Genomic DNA, 27119 nt, shown 5'->3' with positions numbered 1-27119 from the left:
GTGTAGCCCCAGGCTCCCAAGCAGTGATTGGACTCATGCCTCCCTAGCAGTTGGCTGCTCAGGACCATGTCCTTACGACATGAAAAAGACTTGTGTCTGACTCCCAAGGCTTTAATGTCTGCAAATGAATAAGCTGGGGCATATTCATCTTTGTGTTGCTTTCTAATACCTAGGTGTTGTCACAACTTGATGGAAAAAGCTGTATGCCCCTTTCCTCCTCTGCCTGCACTCACAGATGTCTTTGAGAAACTCACACACATCTTAACAGTATAAAGCTACCCTGGAAAACACTCAAGCAGTTTGTTGCAAGAATTACATCGTGGGGCTGGGAGTGGTCAGGTTTGTGTCCTACAGAAGCTGTTTTTGCTAATTCATCTGCAACCTAGGGCCAGTTACCACCCCTCCTTTTTTGAGACTCAGTTTCCATTTAAGTGAGAGTCCAGGCAGTGTTCCTTGTGCTTGAAGAAGCTTGGAATAACTAATCAAACTTCAATTTAGATGTACAAATGCAAAAATACTAAATTCCAGCAAATTGTTGACCAAATCTTGCCCTCTCTTGACTTTTTCACTTTTGACTTTCTGAGCATGAAACTTACTCTACGATTCAACACAATAAGTTGAAATAGCTCCAAAGTGACAATCAAGCTGCAAACATCAAGACCATATGCAGCTGCTGCTAAGTCGCTTCAGTTGTGTCCGACTCTGTGCGACCCCATAGACAGCAGTCCACCAGGCTCCCCTGTCCCTGGGATTCTCCAGGCAAGAACACTGGAGTGGGTTGCCATTTCCTTCTCCAGACCATATAATATATGCTAAATATACTAATTGGTTTTTTTTTAAATAAATAAGCATAAATCCCCTCCATATTGCATATAATATATAGGAAGTAAGAAGTTTTATAGCATGAACCAAACATAATTGTATTTATTTTTCACATAATAGGTTCATCTTTATAACATTTAATTATATGTTACATAATAACAACTGCTAAAGAATACGTATTATCTTTCTCCTGCTGTAATACATATATAAAAGGATATGTAGCTTGAAGCAATGTCATGTTTTGAATATTAACTTGCCTGTGCTTTGATCTCTGTGACTGAAAACTGTCTTCTATAGAGTAATAAGGTTTTGGAAGCAAAGCGGGTGGCATAAACTGTATATTTGTATTCCCTTAATGTTCATATGTTGAATCCTCAGCACCCAAGCTACCAGTATTAAGAGATAGGGCCTTGGGAGGTGATTAGGACATCATGGATGGGAATAGTGTTCCTTATAAAGAGATATTAGAAAGCTCCCCTGTTCCTTCTACCATAAGAGGGCACAGAGAAGAGAAGGCTGTCTTTGGGTCAGGTTGTTGTTCAGTCGCTAAGTCATGTCCGGCTCTTTGAAACCCCATGGACTGCAGCATGCCAGGCTTCCCTGTCCGTCACTATCTAGAGTTTGCTCAAACTCATGTCCATTGAGCTGGTGATGCCCTCTCATGGCGATGCTAACCATGGATCTCCATGGTTGGAGATCCAACCATCTCCAGGAGTGGGTACCTAATCTGCTAGCATCTTGATCTTGGATTTTGCAGCCTCTAGAATCATGAGAAATAAATTTCTGTTGTTTATAATCCACCTGGTCTGTGGCATTTTTGTTAAGCAGTCTGAATGGGTTTTGCTAAGCAGTGGCAAATGGAGAAGTCAGCCCTTGCTAGTCCACAAAGGAGCTTCTATTCTACAGGCCTTCCTCACCTTGGGGGAAGTGTCAGCCCTCAGAAATCCACACCAGGGACAGGTGTGTTTACAGTTTCCACAATGCGCCCAGTCATCACATTCTATTTTCATATTTATGAGTCAACTATCTGATTCCAGGGAAATAAACTCAAAGTTTGTAGATTTATTGGGGAATGAACTTGCAAACAAAATCTCTGAGGATTGGAGCAAACAGAAAAGGGCAGAGGCAGAAATTAACTCAAAATGGATCATGGATTTAAATGTAAAACAAAAAAAAAGACTATAAAAATTCTTAGAATAAAATAGGAGCAAATCTTCATAGGAATAAATCTTGGGTGAGGCAACAATTTCTCAGATATGGACACCAAAAGTATAGGGAACAAAATTTTTAAAAATGTTACACTTCAAAAAAAAACCATCAAGGAAGTGAAAAGACAAGCTATAGAATAGAATAAAGTACTTTTAAATCATATATCTGATCAGGGATTTGTATTCAGAATACATAACTCTTACCTGTGGCAATAAGGAAGATTTCAATTAAAAATGCAAAATGTTTGAATAGACATTTCCCCCTCAGAATATATAGAAATGGACATATGCAGTAAAGGTATGGGGGAAGATGCTCCATACCATTAGTTATTAGGAAACTACAAATCAAAACCACAATGAGATACCACTTCCCACTCACTAGGATAGCTAGAACAAAAAAAAAAAAAAAAAAAAAAACCAGATAACAGCAAGTATTGATGAAGGTAAGGGAAAATTGGAACTATCATACATTGCTGGTAAGAATGTAAAATGCTGCAGTTCCTTAGAAAACAACTTAACATTACCTCAAAATGTTAAACATAGAGCTACCACATAACCCAGCAATACCACTTCTGAGTAAGCACAGGACAGAAGTGGAAAGAGGTAAGCACATGAACACGTGTACATGAACGCTCAAAGCAGTCATATTATTTATTGTCACCCAAAATACCAAATTGGTGGTGCTAGTGGTAAAGAAGCCTTCTGCCAATATAGGAGACATAAGAGATGCAGGTTAGATTCCTGGGTTGGGAAGATCCCTAGAGGGGGTCATGGCAACCCACTTCTTGCCTGGAGAATCCTATGGACAGAGGAGCTTAGTGGGCTATAGTTCACAGGGTCACAGAGAGGCGGAAATGACTGAAGTGACCATGCATACACACAAAATGTTAAATGTAAGAAACAATACAAACATCTCTCCATTGATGAAAAGATAAAATGTGGAATATTCATACAAGTAAGTATTACTTGGCAATAAAAATAAAATAGTGATACATGCTATACTGTAGGTGAACCTTGAAAACATTATGCTCAGTGAAAGAAATCAGACACAAAAGGCCACCTATTGTATGAGTCAATATATTGGATACTCAGAACAGAAGCTATATTAGTGGCTGCCAGGAACTGGGGGTAAGGATGAATGGGGGGCAACTGCCAACAGCATGAATTTGTTTTGTTTTTGCTTTTTTAGGATGGTGATAAAATGTTCATGAATTAGACAATGGTTATAATTTCATGACTTTGGGAATACACCAAAAACCATTACATTTTATACTTTACAGGAGTGTGTTATGATATATTAATTACCTGCTAATTTTGAACTGTGGTGTTGGAGAAGACTCTTGAGAGTCCCTTGGACTGCAAGGAGATCCAACCAGTCCATTCTAATCAGGTCCTAGGTGTTCATTGGAAGGACTGATGTTGAAGCTGAAACTCCAATACTTTGGCCACCTGATGCAAAGAGCTGACTCATTTGAAAAGACCCTGATGCTGGGAAAGATTGAGGGCAGGAGAAGGAGATGACAGAGGATGATGGTTGGATGGCATCACTGACTCAATGGACATGGGTTTGGGTGGACTCCGGGAATTGGTGATGGACAGGGAGGCCTGGTGTGCTGCAGTTCATGGGGTCGCAAAGAGTCGGACACGACTGAGCGACTGAACTGAACTGAATAAATACATTTTGAAAATGAGCAGAAAGAGCAATTGAACTATAATGCAGTTGTAATGAAGACCTCAGCCAAGTTCTCAGGTTGCTCTGAAGATATGATTGCTCTAGATGGGGTCAGTGGACTGTGCCCCCTGTCCATCAGCTGCAGGATGCTGGCTGACCACTTTGACAAAGGCAATTCTTCGAGATGGATTCAGCCACCAGCCGTCAGTGGACAAGCCTCTAACAGCTGGGAGAACGTGTGCCTTGGTCCTAATTGTATGGGTGGGTATGATGGCACATGTTCTGTCCACAGAGCCTCAGTCTTCCTTAATAATCTCTCAGCTCTGTAAGTCCCTAAAGCAAATCTGATGCAGTCACCAGGATACTTGGGCATCTCATACTCTTAGTGCTTGATAAACATGTTAAATGCCTGAATGATGCTTCTTCAGTTGCTTCCACTTCAGATCCTATATCCTGGTCCTTATAAACCTATCTGTACCATACTCTGAGAGTTTCTCTAAATTGGAAGGATCTCTGCCTTACTCTCCAAGAAACTAGGCTCTAGGAATGCTCACTGTTTCATTCCAATGGTTTCATAACCCCAAACCTACCGAACAAAGGAAACACCGTGTGCTCTTACACCTGCATCGATGGTTGGGATTACCTTGACAAAGATTTTGCTATTCATGGCTCTCAGAGGGTCAAAATGAGCTGGAGTGACAGTTTATTACATAAATATAAGGGTTGCAAGAATGAGCATATAAATAAATATTTAGAGGCTCTCTATGGCAAAGGGAAGATAAGTTAAAGGAAATTAATAATTATGAGGTTTACACTATGTGACAGGCCTACGAGGCATTTAAGCTGACTAACCGACCTGTTAGTTCCATTATACAGTTGAGAGTACTGAGGTGAGTACTCTCTGTGAGTACAGTGAGTACAAGTCAAGTGACTTGTCCAACTTCCCACAACTATTATGAAGTCCAAGGGTTTAGAGCAAGGGAAAGAGGCCTGAGTAGCCACTGATGCTGGACTGGTATTTGCAGATAAATAGGTTCCAAGAAAATACTATGGTCTAGTTCTAGCTTCCCTGGTGGCCCAGATGGTAAAGAATCTGCCTGCAGTGCTGGAGACCTGGGTTTGATTTCTGGGTTGGGAAGATCCCCTAGAGGAGGGCATGGCAGCACATTTCAGTATTCTTGCCTAGAGAATTCCATGGACAGAGGAGCCTGGAGGGCTACAGTCTATGGGGTCTCAAATAGTCAGACAAGATTGAGTAACTTTCGCTTTCTATCTGTTTGGGTTCCTCATGGCTGCAAATCCTAATCGAGCTCTCTAGATCCCAGGTCGAGGTAGGCTGGGGACAACTGGAGCTGACCTGTACAGACCCAGGCCTGGGGTGGTGAAGAGATCCATAAAACACCAGGGTACTCACCATGCCATGGGCTAGATTCCACATTAGATCTCTGCTCACACAACCAGAATACACAACTCTCATTTCTAGGGACAGCTTGTAACCCACCTAAGCCTGCCCCCACAGGCGACTTCTGCAAGCTGACCTGCAATCAGCCTAGAAATGAATCTCGTACACCATGTTGTGATTGCACCGATCCTCTGAGGAATCAAGGTGAACACAGGTCAGGGCACAGGGCTTCCCTGTTGGTGCTAGTTGTAAAGAACCCACCTGCCAACACAGGAGACCTAAGAGATGTGGGTTTGATCCCTGGGTTGGGAAGATCCCCTGGAGGAGGGCATGACAACCCACTCCAGTATTCTTGCCTAGAGAATTCTATGGACAGAGGAGCCTGGTGGGCTACAGTCCATGGGGATGCAAAGAGTTGGACATGAATGAAGAGACTTGGCACTCACACACAGGCGAGAGCACACTATAGTACCAGAAAACAGGTGGAATTTTGTGGCCTACCCCGGATGTTGATCCATTGCCTTCATGCCCCCATCGTGGGCATGGTCACTCAGGGAACTGCTGACAGCCAGGCCTGACTGGTCCACTCATCAGTTCTGGCCTTCCCTGCTTCTGAACCCACCCGACTTTGACATGTTCATCATCTTAGAGCTGCTCTGAGCCCTGGGTCTGTTTGGAAATAGACTTTTAGACTATGCCCAAGCTCTACTGGATACTGGATGTAGGGTTTTGAGTGCTAACGAATGGACCCTTATCACAGCTGGGCAGGCATTCCTCCTGGACCTTCTCCTGAGTATGTCCTTATGGCTTTCCATTATAGGTCCAGACTGTCCTCCTGTCCATGAGAACACAAATGTTTCTACCAGTCCTCTTACTTCTCAAGAGACCCCTAGAGCCTTCATATTTGGTCCTGCAGGTCTCTGTTGACTCATCTGTCTGCAGAGGAACCAAAGCCACAGCTATGGTTCTAGAAATCAGGTTTGTTTTTCTCAAGCTTATTTGGAAAAAGGGAAATAATGCTGAAGTCAATCTTTTCACTAAGTTTTCAAAAAGTCATTACTTGGATCAGAAAAAAACAGAAGGATCTAGGATATTTAAGTGTTTGTATTCTCATGTATTTTCTCATATTTTAGTCTCACAACAATGATGAGTGTAAGTTGATAACATCTCCATTTCTGAATGGGAAAACACAGTTAAGGAGGCTAAATGACTTTCCCAGTTCTCTGTTGATATGAAGTGTGCTATTGCAATTCTAACCTGGGATTCTCAGACCCCCAGACCTCCATTCTGTGCACTCTGCATGGCTTTCTAAACACACCTCCTGTAGGAATCACTTGTGCTTACTAAGAACACAACTTTCCAGGATCGTTACTCAAAACAGATTCAGCACTTCTTAGAAGGGAGTCCAGGAATCTTTTTTTTTTTTTTTTTTTTTCTCCCAAGTTAACTATGAGAGCACTTCCTGCAGCCTGGCCAAGATGCTGTCCCTTACCTTCTGGTTCAAAAATTGCTCCCAGGGAATTCACTATCAGTCCAGTGGTTAGGACTTGGTGCTTTCACTGCCAGGGGCTCAGGGCCCAGGTTCAATCCCTGGTCTTGGAACTAAGGTCTCAAAAGCCACATGGCCAGAAAAAAAAAAATCATTTCTAAATCTTAAAGCAGAGACAAGATGATGTTGGAACCAGTATGCAGTATATATTTTTTTTAATTTTTAAAATTTTACTTTATTTTACTTTACAATACTGTATTGGTTTTGCCATACATTGACATAAATCCACCACGGGTGTACACATGTTCCCAATCCTGAACCCCCCTCCCACCTCCCTCTCCATATGCAGTATAATTTGGAGACATAAGTCATCAAGAACAAAGAGATTCCTTCAGGGAATATTTCCAGCAAGCAGCTGAGAGGAAATGAGGTCTTTAAGGAAGGTTGATAGGGTCTTCCCTAATAGCTCAGACAGTAAAGCATCTGCCTTCAATGCAGGAGACCCATGGGTTCGATCCTTGGGTCAAGGAGATCCCCTGAAGAAGGAAATCGCAACCCACTCCAGTATTCTTGCCTGGAGAATTCCAGGGACAGAGGAGCCTGGTGGGCTACAGTCCATGGGGTAGCAAATAGTCAAACGTGACAGAGTGACTAACATACACAAGGAAGGTTGGTAGGGCTGGAAAGAGGAGAATGCAGGGACATACTGCAGGGCGGGTGGATGCTGTGATGGGACAGCAAGTACATCTCGTTTGCTCAGATGAGTCCTGGGACCACTGGGAGTATGATGGCGCTTGGAATAAAATTAGGTCATGACACAAAAAATAGAGAAAGAATAGGAAACAAGAGCCTTGCTTGAAGAAGACAGTAGAATCAAAGTCATGTTTAAGATTTTCTCAGTCACTGAAAGTAGTATACAATTGCTTCTCTTCTTAACATGCATCAAAAAACTGTTTTTGATATTGTAGCTGCAAAGAACTAAAGCAAAACAATAACACGAAGCTAAATTGAAGCAAGGGAAGACTCTTCCCCTTTTATCATCTTGATCTATTCTCTAATGAGAAATCACAGAAAAAGATTAAAAGAAAGGTCACCTTTTATTTAGGTTAAAGAAATATATGGTGATGGCTGATGTCTTGAGCTATTTAACAAAATGAACTTAAATCTGGAACTATCAACACCCTGAAACAGCTTGTTTCTTATAATAAGAAGAGAGCAGACAATAGCTAGTGGAGAATGCTTAACTGGTAATATTTCTTCTATTCTGGATATTATTCACATAATCCAAATATTTTAAAGAATTTTGTTGTAGATGAAGAAGCAGTTTCAACTGATTAGAGGAAAATTAAGGGCTACAGTTAAGCTAAACATGAACTTATTTGTATCGCTTGCTAGAGACATTCTGAAGACAGTAATTTCAGGTCTCAGACACTGTAGGAAGCAGACAGTACAAATATAGGAGACATAAAACTCATAAAATGTGCATGGAGACAATCATGTGCATTTAAACTAATATAAAGGCAAAAAGCTCACTGAAACTATGAAGAGAAAGGAAAGTAGAAAAAATAGCTAAAGCTGATTAAGAATCTACTTTGTGCCAGATAATATGATGAATTTTATCTCATTAACCATCATAACAATAATGAGACTCATAGATAAGGCAACAAAGCCTTAGAGTTTGTAAGTTGTCCATATTGTGACGTATAATAATAACTGATAAGATTGTAACAACAACACAATGGACCTGAGTTTGAGCAAACTCTGGGAAATGATGCAGGACAGGGAAGCCTGGCATGCTGCAGTCCATGGGGTCACAAAGAGTTGGACATGATTGAGAAATGAACAATGACGCATCCATCTCACATTAAGTGAAATCAGCTCTTCAAATAGACCCATTGCATTCTTCTCTCTGCTATTCAAAACTCTGAGTTTTAATTATTAATCACCCACCTTAATTTTCTCAAAGCCATCCTCTGACTAGACTGATGTCCTCTTTGTGTTCCTAGAGTTGCCCCACCTTTGTTCACAGAATTTCTCCACATCTCAAGGTTCAGTTCTGCATGTCCCTCCCTAAAATATCCTTGCAGGGTGCTTCTGCCTTCACCAAATGCCTCTTCCTTTTTATCCACAGATGGTTCTTTTCACTAACAACCTCATTTGCCAATTGCAATACTTGATCTCAGCCTGGGGACTCACTGTCCATGCACTTTGTGTTTTTCTAGATCATGCCATTGATGCAGATGCTAAGTCAGCATAACTTTTTCTTCCCTGCAGAACTCAATATAGGACCCAGAGTAAAATATTTTCCATGATAAGCTCAAACAACAGTACTGACAATCATTAATTCAGAATTTACAAAATGCTTCCATCTCTGATGTTCCATATATTTTAATATTTTACTTAATTAAACAGTGATAAGAAGCTTATACAAATATTATTATAGTTGAAGGTAAGTATTGGACTTCTCTGATGGCTCAGAGGGTAAAGAATCTGCCTTCAGGGCAGCAGACCTAGGTTCAATCTCTGGGTTGGAAAAATCTCCTGGAGAAGGGAATGGATATCCACACCAGTATTTTTGTCTGAAAATTTTCATGGAGAGAGGATCATGGCAGGCTCTGATCCATGGGGTCGCAAAGAGTCGGACATGATCGAGCAAATAATACTTTCACTTTCACTATCATTGTAAGTATTATACTATAATATGATATGATTCTTCATGTACTCTTAAATAAACAAAGAATTAGTGAAGATATAATTGTGAGCTTTTCGCCTCTCTTCTTTTCACAGCTATTTGTAAGGCCTCCCCAGACAGCCATTTTGCTTTTTGCATTTCTTTTCCATGGGGATGGCCTTGATCCCTGTCTCCTGTACAATGTCACAAACCTCATTCCATAGTTCCTCAGGAACTCTATCTATCAGATCTAGGCCCTTAAATCTATTTCTCACTTCCACTGTATAATCATAAGGGATTTGATTGAGGTCATACCTGAATGGTCTAGCGGTTTTCCCTCCTTTCTTCAATTTGAGTCTGAATTTGGTAATAAGGAGTTCATGATCTGAGCCACAGTCAGCTCCTGGTCTTGTTTTTGTTGACTGTATACAGCTTCTCCATCTTTCGCTGCATAGAATATAATCAATCTGATTTTGGTGTGGACCATCTGGTGATGTCCATGTGTAGAGTCTTCTCTTGTGCTGTTGGAAGAGGGTGTTTGCTATGACCAGTGCATTTTCTTGGCAAAACTCTATTATTCTTTGCCCTGCTTCATTCCACATTCCAAGGCCAAATTTGCCTGTTACTCCAGGTGTTTCTTGACTTCCTACTTTTGCATTCCAGTCCCCTATAATGAAAAGGACATCTTTTTTGGGCGTTAGTTCTAAAAGGTCTTGTAGGTCTTCATAAAGCCATTCAACTTCAGCTTCTTCAGCGTTACTGGTTGGGGCATAGACTTGGATAACTGTGATACTGAATGGTTTGCCTTGGAGACGAACAGAGATCATTCTGTCATTTTTGAGATTGCATCCAAGTACTGCACTTTGGACTCTTCTGTTGACCATGATGACTACTTCATTTCTTCTAAGGGATTCCTGCCCGCAGTAGTAGATATAATGGTCATCTGAGTTAAATTCACCCATTCCAGTCCATTTTAGTTCTCTGATTCCTAGAATGTTGACATTCACTCTTGCCATCTCTTGTTTGACCACTTCCAATTTGCCTTGATTCATAGAGCTGACATTCCAGGTTCCTATGCAATACTGCACTTTACAGCATCTGACGTTGCTTCTATCACCAGTCACATCCACAGCTGGGTATTGTTTTTGCTTTGGCTTCATCCCTTCATTCTTTCTGGAGTTATTTCTCCACTTATCTCCAGTAGCATATTGCGTACGTACTGACCTGGGGAGTTCCTCTTTCAGTATCCTATCATGTTGCCTTTTCATACGGTTCATGGGGTTCTCAAGGCAAGAATACTAAAGTGGTTTGCCATTCCCTTCTCCAGTGGACCACATTCTGTCAGATCTCTCCACCATGACCCGGCCATTTTGTGTTGCCTCGTGGGCATGGCTTGGTTTCATTGAGTTAGACAAGGCTGTGGTCCTAGTGTGATTAGACTGACTAGTTTTCTGTGAGTATGGTTTCAGTGTGTCTGCCCTCTGATGCCCTCTTGCAACACCTACTATCTTACTTGGTTTTGGGAGAAAAGGAAAGATATAAGCATCTGAATGCAGAGTTCCAGAGAATAGCAAGAAGAGATAAGAAAGCCTTCTTCAGAGATCAATGCAAAGAAATAGAGGAAAAGAACAGCATGGGAAAGACTAGAGATCTCTTCAAGAAAATTAGAGACACCAAGGGAATATTTCATGCAAATATGGGCTCGATAAAGGACAGAAATGGTCTGGACCTAACAGAAGCAGAAGACATTGAAAAGAGGTGGCAAGAGTACACAGAAGAACTGTACAAAAAAGATCTTCATGATGCAGATAATCATGATGGTGTGATCAATCATCTAGAGTCAGACATCCTGGAATATGAAGTCAAGTGGGCCTTAGAAAGCATCACCTTGAATAAAGCTAGCGGAGGTGACGGAATTCCAGTAGAGCTGTTTCAAATCCTGAAAGATGATGCTGTGAAAGTGCTGCACTCAATATGCCAGCAAATTTGGAAAACTCAGCAGTAGCCACAGGACTGGAAAAGGTCCGTTTTCATTCCAATTCCAAAGAAAGGTAATGCCAAAGAATGCTCAAACTACCGCACAATTGCACTCATCTCACACGCTAGTAAAGTAATGCTTAAAATTCTCCAAGCCAGGCTTCAGCAATACATGAACCGTGAACTTCCAGATGTTCAAGCTGGTTTTAGAAAAGGCAGAGGAACCAGAGATCAAATTGCCAACATCTGCTGGATCATGGAAAGAGCAAGAGAGTTCCAGAAAAATATCTATTTCTGTTTTATTGACTATGCCAAAGCCTTTGACTGTGTGGATCACAATAAACTGGAAAATTCTTCAAGAGATGGGAATACTAGACCACCTGACCTGCCTCTTGAGAAATCTGTATGGAGGTCAGGAAGCAACAGTTAGAACTGGACATGGAACAACAGACTCGTTCCAAATAGGAAAAGGAGTACGTCAAGGCTGTATATTGTCACCCTGCTTATGTAACTTAAATGCAGCGTACATCATGAGAAATGCTGGACTGGAAGAAACACAAGCTGGAATCAAGATTGCCAGGAGAAATATCAATAACCTCAGATATGCAGATGACACCACCCTTATGGCACAAAGTGAAGAGGAACTAAAAAGCCTCTTGATGAAAGTGAAAGAGGAGAGTGAAAAAGTTGGCCTAAAGCTCAACATTCAGAAAACGAAGATCATGGCATCCGGTCCCATCACTCCATGGGAAATAGATGGGGAAAGGGTGGAAACAGTGTCAGACTTTATTTTTCTGGGCTCCAAAATCACTGCAGATGGTGACTGCACCCATGAAATTAAAAGATGCTTACTCCTTGGAAGAAAAGTTATGACCAACCTAGAGAGCAAAAGCAAAGACATTACTTTGCCGACTAAAGTCCGTCTAGTCAAGGCTATGGTTTTTCCTGTGGTCATGTATGGATGTGAGATTTGGACTGTGAAGAAGGCTGAGTGCTGAAGAATTCACGCTTTTGAACTGTGGTGTTGGAGAAGAGTCTTGAGAGTCCCTTGGACTGCAAGGAGATCCAACCAGTCCATTCTGAAGGAGATCACCCCTGGGATTTCTTGGAGGCAATGATGCTGAGGCTGAAACTCCAGTACTTTGGCCACCTCATGTGAAGAGCTGACTCATTGGAAAAGACTCTGATGCTGGGAGGGATTGGGGGCAGGAGGAGAAGGGGACGACAGAGGATGAGATGGCTGGATGTCATCACTGACTCGATGGACGTGAGTCTGAGTGAACTCAGGGAGTTGGTGATGGACAGGGAGGCCTGGCGTGCTGCGATTCATGAGGTCGCAAAGAGTCGGACACGACTGAGCGAGTGGACTGAACTGAATTGTGAGCTTAAGGATATACCTTTTGGGAACTGTGCCTGTCTTCAATGCCTCACTTATAATTGACACTCAATATTTGTTTGATGAATGAGTAAATGGACAAACTAGAATTTAAATCAGGTCTTTTAATTCCAAACTTTTCTAACACACCATCGAGAAAGATGTATTTGACAGTATATGTTTGTTTAGGTTTTCCTCCTGAAGTCTTATCCCAGCATGGTTTACACTGCTCTGGCTTTGTAATGTATCACAATAACTTCTAGTGAACAGCAAACTCATTGAATCAGAGAGATACAATAATATCTACTCTAATTTTAATAGGATTAAATTCCCTATTAATGATAATAAGAAGTTAATGGTTACTTCAAACAAGCTTGAACATGAAAATCTGGCAGTATAAGTGACCCTAATTACAAAGCCTTTCTTAATTATGTTTTTTTTAACTTTTCATAAAGGCATTATCATGATTACTTAGGATAAAAAAACATATCATGGGAATATATCCACTTTCTTCAAAGTAAATGAATGACATGTGGTTAGAAGAGGTCACCAACCATTTCTGTCCAAAGCAAAATTGCATTTGAAACAGTTTTGGAGGGAAAATCAGATGTGTTTAACATTTAGAGCACTAAGCTGATCTAGGAGAGCCTGCTATTCTGAAAAGTGGGTGGGTCTGGACAAGGCAGGATGAGAAGCAGCAGACTGGAAGAGAATGGGAGCTGATATACAGTTTTCCCTTCACTAGAATTAGGAATATTCAGAACGATCTGCCCAGTCCAGGAATTTATATTCAATAATCCCTGGTGGCTCAGATGGGTAAAGAATGTGCCTGCAGTGCACGAGACCTGGGTTTGATCCCTGGGTCAGGAAGATCCCTGGAGAAGGGTGTGGCAACCCACTCCAGTATTCCTTGCCTGGAGAATCACCATGGACAGAGGAGCCTGGCAGGCTTCAGTCCATGGGGTCACGAAGAGTCAGACACAACTAAGCGACTAAGCACAGCACAGAACAGAAAATGTTAGGGATTTCCGAGTGGCGCTAGTGGTAAAAGAATCTGCCTGCCAATGCAGGAGACATAAGAGATGCAGGTTTGATCCCTGGGTCTGGAAGATCCCCTAGAAGGGGTCATGGTACCCCACTCCTGTATTCTTGCCTGGAAAATCCCATGGACAGATGAGCCTGGAGGGCTACAGTCCATAGGGTTGCAAAGAGTTCTGTATGACTGAAGTAACTTAGCATACACATAGAGGATATTAGTTTGAAGTTTTATGCCCAGAAGAAATTAAAGATTCCCTATGGTGATGGTTTAGTTGCTAAATCGTGTCTGACACTTGTGACCCCATGGACAGTAGCCTGTGAGGCTTCTCTGTCCATGGGAATTCTCAGGCGAGAATAATGGAGTAAGTTGCCATTTCCTTCTCCAGGAGATCTTCCCAACCCAAGAATCGAACCAATATCTCTTGCATTGCAGGTGGTTTCCTGGACTGCAGGTGGATTTATTTACCACTAAGCTACCAGGCAAGCCTGAAGATTCCCTATAAAATAGAACATATATATATATATGTGTGTGTGTGTGTGTGTGTGTGTGTGTATAAATTAAAAGAAAGATGTAAATCAAGAGTTGTGTCTTTGGTCTGGTCTCAGTATCCGGACCTTTTTTTTTTTTTAATTTTTATTTTTACTTTATTTTACTTTACAATACTGTATTGGTTTTGCCATGCATTGACATGAATCCGTCATGGGTGTACATGTGTTCCTGAACATGAACCCCCCTCCTACCTCCCTCCCCATAACATCTCTGTGGGTCATCTCCGTGCACCAGCCCCAAGCATCCTGTATCCTGCATCAGACATAGACTGGCGATTCGTTTCTTACATGATAGTATACATGTTTCAATGCCATTCTCCCAAATCATCCCACCCTCTCCCTCTCCCTCTGAGTCCAAGAGTCTGCTCTACACGTCTGTGTCTCTTTTGCTGTCTCGCATACAGGGTCATCATTGTCATCTTTCTAACTTACATATATATGTGTTAGTATACTGTATTGGTGTTTTTCTTTCTGGCTTACTTCACTCTGTATAATCGGCTCCAGTTTCATCCATCTCATTAGAACTGATTCAAATGTATTCTTTTTAATGAGGGAAGCACTGTGACCCATATGTCTAGTTGAAGATAACCTGGGCCCTCCCATTTGGTTGCTGTTTTACAGGGCTCCTGTCCTACAATGTCTGAGCTATTCTAGGCAGTTAGCTGCCCTCTTCCAGGGCCTTTCTTACTCATCATAAAAGGTCCTTACTCTTTGTTAACTCAGTTCAGTTTGGTCGCTGAGTCAGGTCTGAATCTTCGTGATCCCGTGAACTGTAGCATGCCAGGCTTCCCTGTCCATCCTCAACTCCTAGAGTTTACTCAAACTCATGTCCATCAGGTCGGTGATGGTATCCAACCGTCTGATCCTTTGTCATCCCATTCTCCTCCTACCTTCAACCTTTCCCAGCATCAGGGTCTTTTCCAATGAGTCAGTTCTTCACATCAGGTAGCCAAAGTGTTGGAGTTTCAGCTTCAGCATCAGCCTTTCCAATGAACATTCAGGACTGATTTCCTTTAGGATTGACTGGTTGGATCTCCTTGCAGTCCTAAGGACTCTCAAGAGTCTTCTCCAACACCACAGTTCAAAAGCATCAATTCTTCAGCTCTCAGCTTTCTTTGTAGTCAACTCTCACATCCATTCATGACTACTGGAAAAACCATAGCTTTGACTAGATGGACCTTTGCTGGAAAAGTAAAGTCTCTGCTTTTTAATATGCTGTCCAGGTTGGTCACAGCTTTTCTTACAAGGAGCAAGTATCTTTTAATTCCATAGCTTCAGGGATTTTGGAGTCCAAAAATATAAAGTCTCTTACTGTTGCCATTGTTTCCCCATCTATTTGCCATAAAGTGATGGGACTGGATGCCATGATCTTTGTTTTTTGAACACTGAGTTTGAAGCCAACTTTTCTCTCTTCTGTTTCACTTTCATCAAGAGGCTGTTTAGTTCTTCTTCACTTTCTGCCATAAGGGTGGTGTCATCTGCATATCTAAGGTTATTGATATTTCTCCTGGCAATCTTGATTCCAGCTTGTGTTTCATCCAGCCTGGTATTTCACCTGATGTACTCTGCATATAAGTTAAATAAGCAGGGTGACAATATACAGCCTTGACATACTCCTTCCCCAATTTGGAACCAGTCTGTTGTCCCATGTCCTGTTCTAACTGTTGCTTCTAGACCTGCATACAGATTTCTCAGGAAGCAGGTAAGGAAGTCTGGTATTCCCATCTCTTGAAGAAATTTTTACAGTTTGTTGTGATCCACACAGTCAAAGGCTTTGGCATAGTCAATAAAGCAGTAGTAGATGTTTTTTCTGGAACTCTCTTGCTTTTTCATTATTCAATGGATGCTGGCAATTTGATCTGTGGTTCCTCTGCCTTATCTAAATCCAGCTTGAACATCTGGAATTTCATGGTTCATATACTGTTGAAGCCTTGCTTGGAGAATTTTGAACATTATGTTGCTAGTATGTGAAATAAGTGCAATTGTTTGGTAGTTTGAACACTCTTTGGCATTGCCTTTCTTTGGGACTGGAATGAAAACTGACCTTTTCCAGTCCTGTGGCCACTGCTGAGTTTTCCAAATTTGCTGGCACATTGAGTGCAGCACTTTAACAGCAATATCTTTTAAGATTTGAACTAGCTCAAATGTAATTCCATCACCTCCACTAGCTTTGTTCATAGTGATGTCTCCTAAGGCCCACTTAACTTCACATTCCAGGATGTCTGGCTCTAGGTGAGTGATTAAATATCCATGGTTATCTGGGTCATGAAGATCTTTTTTGTTAACTCAGCCCTGTCCTAATCTGAGCAAGCTCAGCCTACAGTGATTCTGTAAGGTTCAGCTATATTCTGCTTCAGAGAGCTTCTGTAGAGAATATAGCAAGAAAGACATATTAAAAGCCATTCAATGAGGAAGAATCTGTCCATCTTGGAAGTTCCCAGTGAGACAAATCCTGGAATGGGTGGCACAATGAATTTCCAGCATAATACCCTGGCTCTCCTCCTTACCAAAAGAGGTTCTATTTATCCCCATTTAATTCATTTTCACCTGGTATTGTGGGCATAGATCTTCATTCTTCCTGGAGACAAGTTCAGAATTTAGGCTTAACTGAATCAAACTTGGGCCAGTTTGAGCACAACAGTCCAGGAACAGAGGTAACAGAAGACAAATGTCCATGGGGGAAAAAAGAGAAAAGACTAAGAAAAGTGCCAGAAAATAGGCCACAGAGCTCTGAGAATGGTGAGATTTATATGAAAGGAACAATTACATCTTTCCTCCCTAAAAGCCTTAGTCCGTGAGATTTTAGACCAAGCTCAGGTACCACTTGACACTCAGCAAATTATTAAAGATTTGGGGGCTTCAGTTATATCAGCTACTAAATCTAATTTTTCTATTGCATCCTAGGTCAGATGCAATGAGTAGAAAAGAGGTGGAAGCTGATTCAGAAAGCAAAAGACTCCAGAGACTACCAAGATCCAGGAGGGGCTATGACTTGAAAAAGCCATTAGTAGAACTGCTGAATCAAAGGGGCAGAAACAAAAGCACAAACTAACACTTAAGGCTGGGCAATCTTTTCATCAGTACAGAAAAGGGAAGAACATTCCTTCTTTAAAAACAACACTGATAACAATCCCTTCTACTTCCAAAGGAGGTACATTTTCATTTAGGAAAATGCTTCATTACTTTTTAGTAGAAGGGTCTTCATTTACGAAAATATCTAGACAGTCTACCTTACAAAATGAACACTCTCAGAGCTTATTGGGGAAGCAGAACTGCATGAAAGAGCTTATTTTTATCTATAGGTTACAGTAAGGTGAATATTGAGATTTTTATTTTAAAAAAGCAAAGAGAATGGCATTCAAATGCTCAGGGCATCATAAGGAGAAGCAACAGAGTTCTAGCCACATGGGGGCAGATGGAGAGGCCAAGAAAAAAGATTAGAAAGAGAAAATTTTGATGAGGTTAGGTAGTGGACTCAGAAAGCAATGAAGAAGAAAAGTGTAAAATATTTAATTTTTGATGCAGTTATAGCAAACACCACCTAGATCACCCCCAAACCTTTGTTATTCCTTTGGAAAATGTGAGGAAATCAAAGAAAAGGGGTCATGCCCCATATCTGGGCTAAAGAGTAGGGAGCCGTCATTCAAGACAAGATGAAGGGGAGACCTTGAGTTTAACTATATTAGGAAATAAAGAAAGAAGCACAGGCCCTTTTATTGAAATTCTGGGGAAGGCATGATACATTTCTTCAATATGTCACAGCAATTAAAATTTTTAAAAAAGAGAAGTTCAAAGGATGGTATGACCAAAGCTAATAAGTCATTTATATGACTTTTGCAGGAATCTTAATTAAACTAGGAGGATAGGGATAACTGTAACATACAATCCCAGAGCAATAATGATAAAACAGTTATCTAGAAGTAGGTCAATATGGTGGGTTTGAACTTTTACTCCAGCACTTATTAGCTATGTGGTTTCTAGAAAGTGTGTATCTACTTTTCTATTACCCTATAAAGCAGATAAAGGCATAGACTCCACACTACAGAATTGTAAGGATTCAAGCAAGATGCACATCAAAATACCAACTAGGACAATACTCATAAGCATTCATGGTGACTTGCTCAGGTTTATTGCTAAGAATGAAATAAAATGGTATACATGAAACTGTTCTGTAAAATTTAAGGACATGTACTAGAATTGGTTATACAAATACAAAAATTCAAAGAAAAAAATCAGAAAAGCAGAAATGCAAAATAAAATTCCTAAATTTTTGATCTTGAAACTCAGAAAATAATTATCTCCAAGGATTTTACAGAGTGAAGTGTTTCCTCATGGGTCAGAAGCAGCTTTGAGCCTATCTGTTTTAAAGGCATCATGGTAAGGACTAGAGAGCACCAAAATATTTATCACAAGGATCAATAAATCTCTCCTTGGCTCCCGAGTCCTCCCTATTAGAAATATTCTTGGAGAAACCACATGTAGCCTCTAGGTTTCAGAATGTGCAAACCATTTACTAATAGTGATAGCAATTAATATTATTTATAAAACTAATCATAGACAAATCACTAAACACTTCAGTTCAGTTCAGTTCAGTCGCTCAGTTGTGTCCGACTCTTTGTGACCCCATGAATCACAGCAAGCCAGGCCTCCCTGTCCATCACCAAATCCTGGAATTCACTCAGACTCGCGTCCATCAAGTCAGTGATGCCATCCAGCCATCTCATCCTTGGTCGTCCCCTTCTCCTCCTGCCCCCAATCCCTCCCAGCATCAGAGTCTTTTCTAATGAGTCAAGTCTTCACATGAGGTGGCCAAAGTACTGGAGTTTCCACTTTAGCATCATTCTTTCCAAAGAAATCCCAGGGCTGATCTCCTTCAGAATGGACTGGTTGGATCTCCTTGCAGTCCAAGGGACTCTCAAGAATCTTCTCCAACACCACAGTTCGAAAGCATCAATTCTTCAGCACTCAGCCTTCTTCACAGTCCAAATCTCACATCCATACATGACCACTGGAAAAACCATAGCCTTGACTAGATGGACCTTAGTCGGCAAAGTAATGTCTCTGCTTTTGAATATACTCTCTAGGTTGGTCATAACATTTCTTCCAAGGAGTAAGCATCTTTTAATTTCATGGCTGCAATCACCATCTGCAGTGATTTTGGAGCCCCCCCAAAATAAAGTCTGACACGTTTCCACTGTTTCCCCATCTATTTCCCATGAAGTGATGGGGCTGGATGCCATGATCTTCATTTTCTGAATGTTGAGCTTTAGGCCAACTTTTTCACTCTCCTCTTTCACTTTCATCAAGAGGCTCTTTAGCTCCTCTTCACTTTCTGCCATGAGGGCGTTGTAATCTGCATATCTGAGGTGATTGGTATTTCTCCCGGCAATCCTGATTCCAGCTTGTGCTTCTTCCAATCCAGTGTTTCTCATGATGTATTCTGCATATAAGTTAAATAAGCAGGGTGACAATATACAGCCTTAATGTACTCCTTTCCCTATTTGGAACCAGTCTGTTGTTCCACGTCCAGTTCTAACTGTTGCTTCCTGACCTGCGTACAGATTTCTCAAGAGGCAGGTGAAGTGGTCTGGTATTCCCATCTCTTTCAGAATTTTCCACAGTTTATTGTGATCCACACAGTCAAAGGATTTGGCATAGTCAATAAAGCAGAAATAGATGTTTTTCTGGAATTCTCTTGCTTTTTCCATGATCCAGCGAATGTTGGCAATTTGATCTCTGGTTCCTCTGCCTTTTCTAAAGCCAGCTTGAACATCAGAAAGTTCACAGTTCACGTATTGCTGAAGCCTGGCTTGGGGAATTTTGAGCATTACTTTACTAGCGTGTGAGATGAGTGCAATTGTGTGGTAGTTTGAGCATTCTTTGGCATTGCCTTTCTTAGGGATTGGAATGAAAACTGACCTTTTCCAGTCCTGTGGCCACTGCTGAGTTTTCCAAATTAATATTATTTGTAAAATTAATCATAGAACAATCTCTAAACACTTACCTAGTTCTAATTTTTAATATATTAATATCTTATTTTATTTTAATATAATTCATGGTACCCTATGAATTATAGATTATTTTTTAAATCTATAATTAAACAAATAATGGCCAATGAAATTCCCCATCTGTAAAGCTATATATTGATACAATTGAAAACCACTTGGTTATGAGTGCTTAGAAAGAGAGTTCCTGACGGCTCAAATGGTAAAGAATCTGCCTGCAATGCAGGAGACCCGGTTTCGATCTCTGGGTTGGGAACATGCCCTGGAGAAGCAAATGGCAACTCACTCCAGTGTTTTTGGCTGGAGAAGCCCCATGGACAGATGAGCCTGGTGGGCTACCGTCGATGGGTTCTCAAAAAGTCAGACATGACTGAGCAACTAACAAGAGTGCTTGGAATAAAATGTTTTCACCTGCTAAAAGTCAATTATATTACAAACTACATCAAAGGAGATACAGATAAGCCTGTGCAGACAATAGTGAGCAATCAATCAATGTTTTGCAAGGAAAAGATGAACATTTCTGTTAGGGCAACCACTGACCAAAATGGCCCGCCATGCAAGATCGTAACCGGGACTATAAGTCATCTTACAACAGTAGGTCTTCCTAACATGCTTGGAACTAACAAGCTACCACCAACCAGAACAATTCAGGAAAGGTCAACAGGAGAGAGGAGACTCCAGTCCATAGGTCTTATCAATATCCCAGAATCCCTCTCGCCAAAATCCATCTTGGTTGAGTGATGCACGCATCACCAGGAAGGACTGAGTCAGAATGATTGGCCAAAGACAAACTGGAAACTAACCCCATTCACATAAACCCTGAGACTGGAAGCCACATGGCACAGAAGTTCTCCTGGGTTCCCTTACTCTGTTGCTCTCCACCCCAGTGCCCCTTCTCAGGAAAGTCTTGCTGTGTCAGCCCACGTGCCTCCTTGGACAGTTTATTTCCAAGTGTTAGATAAGAGCCTTGGGCCCTGGAAGTGAGCCCACTTTTGGCAACATTTCTGAGTCACGTGCGCAGAACACCAGTTACTTTTCCTAAGTAGCAGCTCTGTCACTCCACATGTCTGAGACTAGAGTGTTGCCATTAGGCTAGCTACCATTTCCCATTTTCTTCCCAAACTCTTTTCTTTCATTATAACCTGTGTACACGTACATTCCAGATCATACCTCAAACACACTTTGCAATCCCATCTCCAAAGTTGCTCTAAAAATTAAAATTTGGTTTGGAAAAGCTTGCCACAACAAAAAATTTTTAAATTAGATTTGGTAATGATTTCTGTAGTTCCCTCCCTCCACAAAAGTTTTCAACATGATCAGGTCTAGGAGGCAAGAGAATAGATTTAAATGAGATTATAACACAAAAGACAACATGCTTAATTAACAGATACTTCCAGAGCATATACCAGATACCAGATACCATATATATACCATATCTGGTATATATACCATATACCAGCTAAAATAGATAAAAGGATGAACATGTGGGAAAAACCTTTGCCCTCAGGATTATCATGCTATGGAGGAAAGGAAATAATTATAAACCAATAATATTAATACAATGTATAATAATACACAAAAGTAGTATGGATCATATATTTTGTATTTTTATTTATTAACCTCTGTAATTTGACTAAACCATTAGAAAAAAAGTACACATTTCAGATACGGGAGTTCATTCTGTGGTCTGACATTAGTGATACGAGCACAGGTCAGAGTGACTGGCACTTGCTAATAACTTTCTTGAATCTTAGCAGGATTCTGTTGTCAGTACATTTAAGGGGAACACACCAAGTTGTAAAATCTTAGTTTACATTCGATTTTTCTAATGACTTTTACATGTTTCTTTAGTGCTTTCTGGTTTTGACTGTTGCAGAGGAGAAATTCGAAGCTAGTTGGTTTTACTTTGAATATGGACTAATACGTATTTGGCAGCATTAAGCTCCTTGTTTTTGTTTTGAGGTTTTAAAAATAAGATCTTAAGAGAGTGTCTATATGATAGTTTCTACTTCGTAACTTTACCTATATAAGGTAAGCCTTCTAGCCCTCCAGAGTCTTTATAGCTCTGGAAGATTTACTTCTGTTAATAATTACTGATCCCAATCCCTTCACCTCTTCTTGAGTCAGCTTCTGCAGCATTTACAGGTCCTGAGTTCTGTGTCATCCATGTACTCTTATGTTAACTTTATCCCCTGAGACATCTCTTATGCATCCTGAGTATCTTTTGTAAGTTCATCTTCTGGTTCTCTAATTTGATTTTAGCAAGGTTGAAGCTGCTTTTCTTCCATATACAGTAAAGGTCTTATTTATATTTTGTCCACATTCCACTATAGCTTTAAGCACTATCAATTATTTTTCATCAAATCTAGTCCATCTAGTCAAGGGTATGGTTTTTCCTGTGGTCATGTATGGATGTGAGAGTTCGACTGTGAAGAAAGCTGAGAGCCAAAGAATTGATGCTTTTGAACTATGGCATTGGAGAAGACTCTTGAGTGTCCCTTGGACTGCAAGGAGATCCAACCAGTCCATTCTGAAGGAGATCAGTCCTGAGTGTTCTTTGGAAGGAATGATGCTGAAGCTGAAACTCCAGTACTTTGGCCACCTCATGCGAAGAGTTGACTCATTGGAAAAGACTCTGATGCTGGGAGGGATTGGGGGCAGGAGGAGAAAGGGACGAGAGGGGATGAGATCGTTGGATGGCATCACCGATTCAATGGATGTGGGGTTTAGTGAACTCCAGGAGTTGGTGATGGACAGGGAGGCCTGGTGTGCTGCAGTTCATGGGGTTGCAAAGAGTCCGACATGACTGAGCGACTGAACTGAACTGAGGATTAAAAGAAAAAAAAAATCTCATCCTGATATTTTATTTAACTCTCTATATATTTCAAAGTAGATTTTATTCCAAACCTAAGCATCTTCATTCCCTGAAAGTGAAAGTGAAAGTGAAGTTGCTCAGCCGTGTCCTACTCTTTGCAACCCCATGGACTGTAGCTTCCCAGCCTCCTCCATCCATGGGATTTTCCAGGCAAGGGTACTGGAATGGGTTGTCATTTCCTTCCCCAGGGGATCTTCCCGACCCAGGGATCAAACCTGGGTTTCCTGCATTGCAGGCAGATGTCTTACCACCTGAGCCACCAGGGAAGATTACCTCTTCATCACCTAGTTTGTTCCAATAATTTTCCTTAAAACTCATTTTTAAAGTTGGGTTGATAATATTCAGTATTTTGACCAGAACTCGAGAGATATTGCTTTAGAAAGTATGGTGCACTAACTAGGTTTTTCAACATAAACTGGGAGCTTGTTAGAAATGCAGAATCTTAGACCACTCCAGGATCTCCTGGTAATGCACGGACATATGAACATTTGGAAATAACCTGGTCTAGAGGAGCTAGGTACTTGGTTGCTGCTGCTGCTGCTACTGCTAAGTCACTTCAGTTGTATCTGACTCTGTGTGACCCCATAGATGGCAGGTTCTTGGTTAGGGGTCATCTAAGTCAGAGAAGATACCAATACCCAAGTCAGTTTTTTAAGTTTCTGTCCCTAAGGAGTAGAATGGGGAAAATGTGCTCACCAAACTCTAATGTGACCAAAGAGGGCATGGTATATAACCCACAAGCAGCTTTACATGTTTATTTAATTACCTATCATGGTTTCTTCTCTAAAGCATGGATTCAAACAGAAACAGCATATTAACTGAACATTTCAAAGCCAGTCCAGTGGAAGACGGCTGGCAAAAATGCAGCTCCGTGGCAGAGAAGGAAGGGAAAACCGACCAGTAAGGGTTTGCCTCAGTAGAGGCAGGTGTTGAGATGTAGGCCAATTACTGTTCATAGTTCTATTTTATCTCTAAAGGTTCAGTTAATTTAGAGGCCATTGCTTTTATTATCAATGCGTAATAAAGATGATGGATGTACTTATCCAGATAAGTGCAGGCCAAACTGGGATATTCATAACGATTCCTTCTATATGTCACCTTTATTCTGAAGTTGTGTTATAAGTATTACCACGAGATCTGGGAGGAAGGTGATTCTCAGCCTAATGTGGTCTTTGCCACCTCCCCAGAATTCTGCCATTATAGGAAGAGTGAAAATGTGTTAAGATTCCAAACACATTAGGTCTAGAAAATCCCCCTCTTTTTAGAAAAGAGAATACATCTCATTGGCATAAATTACTTTCTGCCCATTTGTTTATTCACTGACTAACAGACACTTGCATAGGCCTGATGATACGACAGTGAATGAACAGATGAAGCTTTTCCCCTCATAGAGCTTAACATTTAGGGAAAATACACAGGCACTATAAACATCATCATGCCAAGATGGGAGTAAGTCATGAAAACCTGGAGATTGCCTGGTACTTGTATGTCTATGCTCAGAAGGAAGATATTGGTATTTTATAAGCAGTATACTCAAAGGAGCCATCAATTGAAAAGTGAATTTCAGCAGACTTGAAGGAAGAGAGGAAAGGAAACTCATCAACTTTTAAAGGATGAGCATTGAAAGTAGAGGAAACTCAGAGACAACAGTCCATGTTAGGGCAGTAACATATTTTATTTTTAAAAATTCAAGGGAAAAATAAAAACAAAACTAAAGACCAGAAAGTTAATCATGCCCACTAGAATCAGATACAAAGTCCTGTTGTTTGTGGCTTCAAAGGATCTTTTTGTCTCCCTGTTCACCCTACGGCCATTGTCCCAGTTTCGACTCTCAGTTTCTCCTCCTGGGGCTACTGCAGTAGCTTCATTTGCCATCTCTCCATTTAGCCACATATTAATGAAGTCTATCCCTAGGCAAAAATGTACTCATGAAACTCTGCTGAAAGTTCTTCAGAACTATCCACATGGAGAAAAACAGCACAGCTGATCTACCACACACTCATTCACAAAAGTCAATTCCTAATGGGCTTCATTTTTAAATCTACAAAGCATATCTTTAGAAGTTTTCAAAAGAAAATAAAGCAGAATGGATCCATGACCTCCAGGCTAGGGTTGTTTTTCTCAAAAAGGACACGAAATACACAAAGAATAAAGGCAGTGTCTAACAGCTCTAACTACAATTATGGACTTGTATTTATCAAAAATCATCAATACAAAAGCCATAAAAAGGGAAAATAATTTGCAATACATTTACCTGACAAAAGAATGAGTATCCAGTATATGAAAAGAACACCTATAAATTGACAAGAAAAACTTTCAAAAGCTACACGAGCTTTTCACAGAAGTATAAAAGTAAATACATTCTAAGAGAAGAAAACTCTTACCAACTAATTAGATTATTGAAAGCGATTTACAACCTATTAGATCAGACTGAATTTCTTTTTCAGTACTGACTCACCAGGTCACAGAAAGCAGATGTAAGAAGTGGGTTGTAAATCAGTGAAATCAATTTGAAAAACTGTTTAGTATTACCTTTTAAAATTAAAATGGACACTTACTGCAACCAAGAAATAACATCCTAGATACAATCAATATTCTAGAAAAAGTTTTGCATAGTTACGTGATGGAACACAGATAAAACATAGAACAACACTGACAATAAGAGCAAAAAGAAACACAAAATCAGCTATCAAAAGGCTAGAATATAAATGAAATGGGAGCTAAGTTCTCTACAGCTGCATTAATGGAGAGAGAGAAATCTCACTAACATAAAATTGAATTTTAAAAAGTCACCAAAATAGATGTTAGGTGTTATGCTGTTCAAACTAGTTTCTGAAATAGGGTGCTGCTCATCAATAAGCATTTTTGGTCATACAAGAGAAATAAGTTCCAGAGCTCTGCAGTACAGCATCGGACCTATAGGCAACCGTACTCATCGTGCACTTAAAAACTGGTGAAGACGGTAAATCTGATGCCAAGCGTGCTTTTCACAATAAAAGACAGATAAATAAATAAACAAACCATATATTGTGGCTGCTGCTGCCAAGTCGCTTCAGTCGTGTCCGACTCTGTGCGACCCCAGAGACGGCAGCCCACCAGGCTCCCCCATCCCTGGGATTCTCCAGGCAAGAACACTGGAGTGGGTTGCCATTTCCTTCTCCAATGCATGAAAGTGAAAAGTGAAAGTGAAGTCACTCAGTCGTGTCCGACCCTCAGCGACCCCATGGACTGCAGCCTTCCAGGCTCCTCAGTCCATGGGATTTTCCAGGCGAAAGTACCAGAGTGGGGTGCCACTGCAGAGATGTGTATAAATTTAAGAACACTATTTATCCCCCTGGAGAGTATTAAGATTTTTGAGGTGCATAATGGAAGCCTCAGTTGTTTTACTAATGATCTGATATGTTAAACTGGGTAGGTGGGAGCACGATATATATATATATGTGTGTGTGTGTGTGTGTGTGTGTGTGTGTGTGTGTATGTGTGTGTATATATATGTGTGTGTGTGTATATATAGGGTTATATATATAATAGGGTATATATATATATATAATAGGTAATATATATATAGGGTTATATTTTACATGTACATAGTTTTTACTCTTTGAATAAATGTTATAGTTCATAATTTACAAAGAAGCAGAGTGAGTGTTAGAAACAGCAAATACTGAGCACAAATCCCAGATGCTTTACTTGGTGTAACACACAGGAAGATTCACCATTTCTCTCCCTCACATATAAAATTGAAATGGAAGATTAGAATGTTTGGCATGTACTGAATAAATATTGAATATTATGGGTGAAGGTTCTTCAGTGACTTCTCATAGCTTGTTCCCTTTGCATGACTTATGTGCTGCCTTAAACTGGCCTCAGCCAAGCTGTCCAGCTTCATTTCTTATCACTGTCTCTTCTCACTGCTGTTCCAGCCATGTGTCATCATTCTGTATCTCTCTCCCTTCAGGTCCAAGCCCATTTACCTGCCATTAACCCTCATATCTTGAGACAAATCACTCTTCTACTGTGAAGTATACATTACTAT

General features: G+C 40.6%; 1 protein-coding gene across 4 annotated transcripts in view; it reads right to left on the bottom strand.

Moving 5' to 3' along the window:
• Window positions 1-27119, bottom strand: part of NRG3 (neuregulin 3) — a 1235273-nt gene that overhangs the window by 196402 nt on the left and 1011752 nt on the right. The window lies entirely within an intron of this gene.

This window comes from Ovis aries, chromosome 25, assembly GCF_016772045.2.
Source record: "Ovis aries strain OAR_USU_Benz2616 breed Rambouillet chromosome 25, ARS-UI_Ramb_v3.0, whole genome shotgun sequence".
Classification (NCBI taxonomy): domain Eukaryota; kingdom Metazoa; phylum Chordata; class Mammalia; order Artiodactyla; family Bovidae; genus Ovis; species Ovis aries.
Note: the sequence above shows the minus strand (reverse complement) of the source record. Positions and strands in the feature narration are given on the sequence as shown.